The sequence below is a fragment of the Festucalex cinctus genome, chromosome 12, assembly GCF_051991245.1.
Source record: "Festucalex cinctus isolate MCC-2025b chromosome 12, RoL_Fcin_1.0, whole genome shotgun sequence".
Taxonomy (NCBI): domain Eukaryota; kingdom Metazoa; phylum Chordata; class Actinopteri; order Syngnathiformes; family Syngnathidae; genus Festucalex; species Festucalex cinctus.
Window position 1 is genome coordinate 13,019,675 of NC_135422.1, and position 8,490 is coordinate 13,028,164.

The window sequence follows — 8,490 nt, forward strand, 5'->3', positions numbered from 1 at the left end:
GGATGGTTGTTCGTCTCTGTGTGCCCTGTGATTGGCTGGCAACAGGTTCAGGGCGTCCCCCGCCTACTGCCCAGAGCCATCTGAGATAGGCTCCAGTACCCCCCACGACCCTTGTGAGGAATAAGCGGTCAAGAAAATGGATGGATGGATGGATGAATGGATGGATGGATGGATGGATGGATGGATGGATGGATGGAACAAATGTCATATATTGCGTATTGCCTCTATACCATGGTAACACAGTACTGCAAAAATTGGGTACACTGATATTAATTTAGAAAATTGATCCGAGCGAAAACTGAGGTTAGCCACAAAATGGAGCATTGTATCCAAGTAGAGACTGGAACACAATACTGCAGCAACTGGGTAAGCCAATGTTAAAAAAAAAATGAAATTAGTGGTAAAAAGACACATTTTATCCAGGAGAATGACGGCATCCAGAAAATAGAATGCTGCAGCCAAGTGGAGACTGTGGAGCTTAGTACTGGAGCAACAGTGTAAACTAATGTTTAAAAAAAAGGCACCATCAGTGACAAAGAAACACATTTTATCCAACTGGAGACTGAGGGCAGCAATTAAACGGAGTAGTGCAGCCAAGTGGAGACTGTGGAGTATAACACTGCATCAGCAGGGTAGGCTAACGTTAATTTAAAAAAATAATAATAAAAAAATAAAAATAAAAATAAAAAATTGGTACAGAGACACATTTTGTCCATGTAGGAGATTGAGGGCAGCTTTAAAATGGAGTAGTCTATTACAACCCAGCGGAGACTGTAGAGCAAACTACTGCAGCAATACGGCAAGCTAACGTTAGCATGCGCAGTGACTTCAATCATGAAATGATCTCCACATTAGCCATATGGAGTGAGCTGTCAACAGTGAATCATTTTGTAGGCTCCCTCAGAAAAAACACCCCCGCCCCTTTTACACCAAATCAAAGTGGTGCACCCCCAAACCATCCCCGCCCCCACATTAGCATGAAAGATGACAAAAACGACTGGGTTGAAAAAAGCCAAAAAGGGCAACATACCAGTTCCCCAAAGACATCACTTTGTCCGTCTAGCAGCCGACAGATGGTTAATGTGCACATTAATGTGCACTTTTGATTCTAAGGCTGCAGCTAGAGGCCAGGTGCAACAGCCGAGGTTGGCCCAGCAGCATGAGGCCTCGTCGGGGTGTGGCTTTGTGAAAGCTCAGCCTCCTCCCCTCTGGAGCCCCGAAGGTAAAAGTGGGGCCCTTCTGCGATGCTTATTATGTGCACACCCTGTCTTCACATGTAGAGAAGATAGACTCCGGATATGAAAGGATAATCTTTCATATGAACCTTAAATGCTTCATGGCTTACTCGTCATAGAGAGGATAGCCCATCGGTCAACAAATCCAACAACACTATTTCTAGGTCAAATGCCGATTGAAAGGGTACTCCAATAAAGCACAAAATGGGGCAACGAGGCAATGAAAAGTTACTGTTGTTTGGTTTTGAAAAGTGAACCACACTGTTGTTGCATTCAGATTCACAACAATAATAATAATAATAATAATAATAATAATAATAATGTATACTGTATCATTCTCTATTCTGTTAACATTACATATTCATTTTCATGAAATCATGACTTCTTTTTAGCTATATGAAAGTTTATTTTCATGAAGTTGAGACTTTTTTTCTTGACCACATTCTAAGTGGGCCCTTGAACAATTAAAAACAATGGGGTGACAATTTTTGGAGGGAGGGGTTTATAAACACATTTCCTCCACTGCATTAAATTCCCGAATCCTTGTGGCTTTGCACCATCAAATCCACTTCTTCTCAAAAAAATTTGAAATTTGTTGTCAATGTTTTTCTTTGATTTTTGTTTGTTTGTTTTGGTGGGTGGTGGGGGCAAACCACATTTTTTTGTGGAAAATGCATATTGGATGTTTATCAGTGTTTAACATGTCTTTTTTCAATACATTCAATAATACTGTGCAGTGATACAGGGCTCAACGGTATGATTTTAAGTTGTAATACCACCATTCATCACTAGATGGCAGTCATGGTTTAGTTCCACTTGCACCATGCCATACTGCCCTATATTACAATGCGACTAGGCCTAATCATTTTTTTGGGTGTTAGGAATGACATTTGGGACAAATATAGCACATCAATAATATTAACATTTTGTCCCCTTCCATCATTTAGAAGTAGCCCATCCCTGCATAGGCCTTGAGGATATTTTTGTTCATGAAAAATGGGATAAAAATTGCATTTGAATAACAAAGCCATGTAAAAATCTCCTGTTACACTTCACATGACCTGCAACCAAACTTAAGCCCCTCCCGACTGGTACTCCCGGATGAGTAAATCAAACGCAATCAACATATTCCGCTGGAGGTCTGCATGGAAGTCGATTCTCTAAATGCCAGAGCTCGGGAAATTTTCCCAGGAAAATCCCTGCAGTGCAAAAAAAAAAAAGACGGCGGGGGTTACTGCGGTTGATAATTACATGGCCGAAAGCCACACATACATGACAACACACACACGCATGCACTGTGCAGTTGAAATCTGATTACCATGACAACAGTGTGTCCCTCTCAGTGGTGGATTGATAGGTTTGTTCTGTGAGAGCAGAACTTTGCTTACTCATCTGACCATGTCAACTCTTTTTATTCGCCTGCTTTCTCCTTTGTGTCTCCTTCTCCTCTTACCCTGACGCTGCATATTTGTAGAGTGCGTGTGTGCGTGTGTGTGTCCACTCACCGACCAAACCATTAGCTTGTACCTGCACAATTTATTGTGATCCAATATAAGTGTTATAGCTAAAGAAACCGCGTCCACATAACATATCACTTACAGTATTATGACTGTTAGGGTTATGCTTTGGTTGGTGCTACTGTTTTGGTTAAAGAAATTTAGCTCAAAGGACTATCATGGAGAAACTGCATATTGGAGTCTACCGGAATGTTAATCATTGTTAATTAAAAGATGCCATCGATGCATAATGTGTGCAGCTTTTAATACTATTGTATTAAGCGTCAGTTGGTGCTGCTGTTTTGGTTAGCAAATAGCAGCAAAGTTCAAAGGACTATTGTGGAGAATTTCACAGAACACAGTGGAACGGCCACATGTCAGAGTTTAATGGAACACTACTTGTCGTTTAAAAGACTTTCAACTTTAAGACTCTTTATATGCTCCGGTAGAAGTAGATGCTGCTGTTTTGGTGAGCAACCAGGTACAAATGGACTTAGCAAGTTTTATGTGATACCATTTATATTTTCACCCTCTCATATGGCTAAACATCCTTAGTATTGGAACCTATTAGATTTTGCAAGTAGTAATAAATTTTGTAGCCAATTGGCGTATGCATGCTATATGTTTGTGTTTGTGTTGCGCGCACTTACAATGTCACAGCCAATCAGGTTTAGAGCTTCATAAATGTCATCATTTTATTAGACCTCTTTCTTTCCTTCCACTGTCGCATTTGTTCCCTCCCAGACATATCTGTTCATGTCCGTCTGAGCCATAAATCAGAGAGAGAAACAGAAAATCAGTGTGAAACAAACCCGGTGGGCAAATTTGCCTCTCTAAACGAGCTTTTCTTTTTGTGTGAGCCTAAAAACACAAGGACACATTTGTTACATTTCAGTCATGGAGTGTATGTAAATCATGAAACTATCATTTCTATTTCATTGAAGCATCATGTTGTGTTTACAAAGAGTTTCATTATTATTTTTTTTATATAGACACATTTATGACAAGTAAGAGTGCTAAAAATTGAGTCACTGCATCATAATTTTGTCATTAAAGACCTAATATCATGCAGTTTTTAAATTAAATATTCACCCATATTTTTATTTAATAATTTAACTTAAAATGATTCAATACATTTTAATGAACCAATTTTGGGGAGGGGATATTCAATGCTACAAATACTGCTGTGGACCAGATTAAAGATCGGAGTAACAGCAGAACATGAATGGTACTTTGCTCATCTCTGGTATACGAGAAATATAGCGATCCACTCATGAGATGATGTCACCTGATCTGTGTGGTATGACTCATCCAACACACATGCACACATAAATTACTTCTCTGAGGATAAAGAAGGTCATACACAGGCTTGGTTTAAAAAAAAAAAACAACTAATGGTTTGAATCAGTCACTAAATGTGGAAAGAATAGATAATGTATAAAATAACTCTAAATGTGCAAATGTTATTTATTTATTTATTTATTTATTTATTTATGATTTAATACAGTGCAATATTATTCACTGTTGAGAGGTCTACATTAAAAAATGTCCCTAAACAAGTGTTAAAATAATTACTGATTAATTTGAAAAGTGATTAATTATCAATTTAATCATTTGCACTTCTACTCCAAAGAATTTTTAGGAACTGGATCCAATGAATCGACCTGATGATGGTCCATAATCCACAGGGTGCACTATAAACATGATTGTTCAGGAAGGGGCGTGTCCTAATTGCTGTGTCTGGAGATAGGATGACTTCATCCTGGGAGACCCTCCCCCTTACTATGCCACCACATCCAAACAATCCCCAGCTAATGCAACAAAACCCACCCGTGGCTTGTGTATGGCCGGGATGACAGCACCTCTTTGGGTTCATTTTAGTCGATGCGGCCCCATACCAACCCCCCTTCACCCCCTAATTCCCGACAGTCGGGTAATTTAATCGGTCTGTGACAGCCTGCAGCAGTGCACATACTCCAGCATGCACACGGGTGCTCCATATCACACAGTGGACAATGACACAAGGGATGGTCATGCCAATGAAACTATCACAGATTTTTTTTTCTTTTTTTAAATAATTGTTGTTGTTTTTTTACAGTACAAGAAGCAAATTAAAAAAATATTGCAAATGAGAATATGTTCTCCAATTTAGACTTGCGCAAGAGCACTAAGGTCTACTGAGATGCATCGTCATGAACAATAAGAAGAAGAGGCAGAGAAGACCCCAATAGTCAACCTCGACTTGTCGCTGACCCAACTTACGAGTTTTACAATATTTTTATGCTAACTATAGTGGTAGCGGACTTCACAACAAGAAGCAGGTTGATAAATGGCGAACAATTCGTAAAAAACTATATATATATCAAGCGCTCACGTCTAGCTGTTTAATAGCAATTACAGTTGAAGTTTACGTCAAAATTAAACAAAACATAGAAAATTACATTTTTTTTAATTTAGTCCACTATCTAATGCCAATTAATAAATTTGCTAACACATATAATGCAAAACACTGTTGACAGGCTAACGAAACTAGCATCAATACTGTAGTAGTTGCCAACCGTTAAACAACTTATATTTCAACACAAATGGAAAAAATAAATGCAGACGGACGGGCATACATTCTATTGTTTATTCTCTGTAAGTATCAATACAACAGCAGCTAGGTTGTGACAGTCTTCTTCTGTGTTCATCATTAAAGATATTTGTAGTATGTCTGTAGCGTCATACTGCCCCAAGAAAGAGCAGCACATTACAAGACTGCTTATGGTTAAAGTAGCATTTCTTTGAAACTTTATAGTGACTGTATTGAAAAATTGATGCTAATTTATTTCAGCCCGTCTAAGGCATTTAGCATTATATGTTAGCAACTTAGCATTAAGCTAATGGACTTTCGTTACTATAACGTTTGGTTGAATATTTTGGTGCTTAAAACTAGTGGACACCATTCGGGGAGTTTTATGTGAACCTATCCTCTGATATTTGCTGGAAAAACTCACCTCTTTGCTGTTTTGTTCTCAAGTGAAAAGCTATAAGTTTATCTTGGCCTCTTATTTGGAGAAGTGTATGGCTAAGCCTTCTTTTCAATTCCTCAAAGTGATGTTATAACAATAGTCTCCCATTTCTTGAGAAAGAGAGAGAACAGATGCAAATGAATACATTCAAATAAATATTTTTAAGGTGTATAACTGTATTAAAATATTTTTCATATGGTTAATATTAACTGTACTGTATCACAGTTTGTCACCTTTTGTGGGTGGGTCAGAAATATCACCTGCGATAAAAGGGTGTTCACTGTACTGTCATGCTTCAGTTTAGGTTTTCTCTTAATACATTTAAACCAGTTAATAATGTATATCAGTTACTTCAAAACATCTGCTTAATGGTTGCAATTGTGTTACACTATGGAGGGAATGAAGGGCTTTGGTGACTTTCAGTGCTTTGCTATTATCTGGAAGGGGCCTAATCCAAATCTGGGCAATTTAAATGATCCAGATCAGTATAATTATGTAGATTATAAAAGTCCTTTTAAGAATATCGTTCCTATGCACGAGTGCACACACACATGTACGACAGATCTGCTACATGTTGTATAAATATATGGACTGCAAAATGTTCAGTATTTCCTGCTTGTGAATGTCCAGGATGCTTTTCACACGTGTGCATCAATGGCTGTTAAAGGGTGTAACTCAAGCAGTGTACAAAATCGCCAGCTGTCCCACCACAAGCATACAGCAAAGTAGCACACTATTTAAATATTCAATGCAGCAAGTAGGGTGACAGAAGGTGGGCTTGACTGTGCAAACCTTAATCTCGGTAATGCTCAGTCAGCTCCTTCAGCTTGTTGTTTTGAGGTGGGTGCACTACAACTAAATAACACATGCACAAACTGCATATAAACACGCGAGTATTACAGTGCACCAAATGGACGTGTTTTATGTTCAGTATCACATTTTGTTTATGTATTTACTGCAGCAGTGTGTTTTCTATGCTCTTTAACTTTGGAACAAACTTCTTGAACACTTGAAATCTGCATAAACGACTCTGTTCTATTTAAATCTGGTCAGTAAAAATTTTTGTGCTCTACCAATTTTTCATATATCATACATATCATATATCATACATATCATATATCATACATATCAAATATATTATTTTTTTTAAAACTGTACAGATTTTTCTTGTTTGGATTTGCCTTATGTATGAATTGTGTAACAAACTTGCCTGGGCTTTAATTTTTCTGAACTTGTGTCACGCCGCCACCGGCGTGACGGTCCATGCTTTTGTTTTGTTATCAATGTTTCCTGTTTTACTTTGAAAACCCCAACTCTCATCTCACCCCAGGTCACTTGCCCTTCCTGCCGCTCCATAATTACCGGTCCCCGCCCTTGATTATCACCACCTGCCACCAATCACCTACAGCAATAAAAGCCACCTGCATTCTCCCCTCCGTGGCCGAAGTGTCACAGTCAGTGCATGGAAGCGTCCCACAGTCCTCGAGTCCTTGTTCCCTTTGCCTTGTTGTTTTGCCTTGTTGTTTTGCCTTGTTGTTTTGCCTTGTTGTTTTGCCTTGTTGTTTTGCCTTGTTGTTTTGCCTTGTTGTTTTGCCTTGTTGTTTTGCCTTGTTGTTTTGCCTTGTTGTTTTGCCTTGTTGTTTTGCCTTGTTGTTTTGCCTTGTTGTTTTGCCTTGTTTCGTTTTTGTGCCTTATCCTCCACAGCGGAGTGCCCTTAGTTACCCCTTGTGCCTTGAGCCTTGTTTCCTCCCTAGCGGAGCGCCTTTTGTTGTCCCCTGTACCTTTTGCCTGTTTTTTCCTCCCCAGTGGAGCGTTTTTAGTTCTCCACTTTTTGATTCCCCTTTCTCCTCTCAAGTTGAGAGTAGACAGCTGTTGGCCGGAAATAAACCTATTACCTTTGTGGCCTACCTTTATCCTGCGTCTGAGTCCTACCTCTCCTCGTCGTGTCAACTTGCTATTTAATATGCTTTTTCTTTTCCTCTATTTCAGCAATGTTAATTTCTAAATGTTCCATAATGTTACGGTGGTTAATAAAGATATTAAATGTGCATTTTAGAGATAAAGCCAGTTTATTTTATGAAGACTTGGGCCTACCATGCTCCTTTGCTAATGTTGTGTATAATTACTGTAGTGTATAGTGCTACTTGGAGAGCTACGTACTTTTGGAGGTTGATATTCATTCATGTACTTTTGTTCTGTTAATAAATAAAAACAAATACTTCATTGCCTTCACAATAATAAAATAAAAAGCACACATATGGTTTTATTGAATTAGTTGCTTAACATTACATGTTTTACATGTATTTATTAATTTTTATTTAACTTTTAATCATTTATCTCAATAAATAATTGGTTAATTTATTGACATAAATAATCACATAAAATGGTGCAAAAATAGTTGTATCTATTTACTTATTTAAAAAAAAACTTTATTAAATAACTTGTAAATTAATACTAACTTAACATTGAAAATGAATTATTTTATTAAAATTAATATTTTTATATACACATTTTTGATTTTTACCTCAGCTACAAACTATGTAAATTTATTATTTTAAAATCAGAAAATGATTACATCTTCGCTTCCCTTTTTTTCCTTTTTTCCTTTCCTCATCGTCCAGGCGATGGCGCCAGTTCCTCATTGTACAATGTTTACAGAGGGCGTGTCTTAGCGGACACACTAACCCGCAACGCCCACCTTTACTTAACTATGATTGGCCGAACGGTGACGACCTCCTAACACACCTT

At 38.0% G+C, this 8,490-nt stretch overlaps 1 long non-coding RNA gene across 1 annotated transcript; it reads right to left on the reverse strand.

Moving 5' to 3' along the window:
* Positions 1-2,213: 2,213 nt before the first annotated feature.
* On the reverse strand, positions 2,214-5,821 carry LOC144031369 (uncharacterized). The gene is made up of 3 exons (XR_013287512.1): positions 5,728-5,821; positions 3,382-3,495; positions 2,214-2,434 (listed from the first exon to the last, which is right to left on the reverse strand). It is a non-coding gene; the product is annotated as an uncharacterized LOC144031369 (long non-coding RNA).
* Between the last annotated feature and the right edge of the window lie 2,669 nt (positions 5,822-8,490).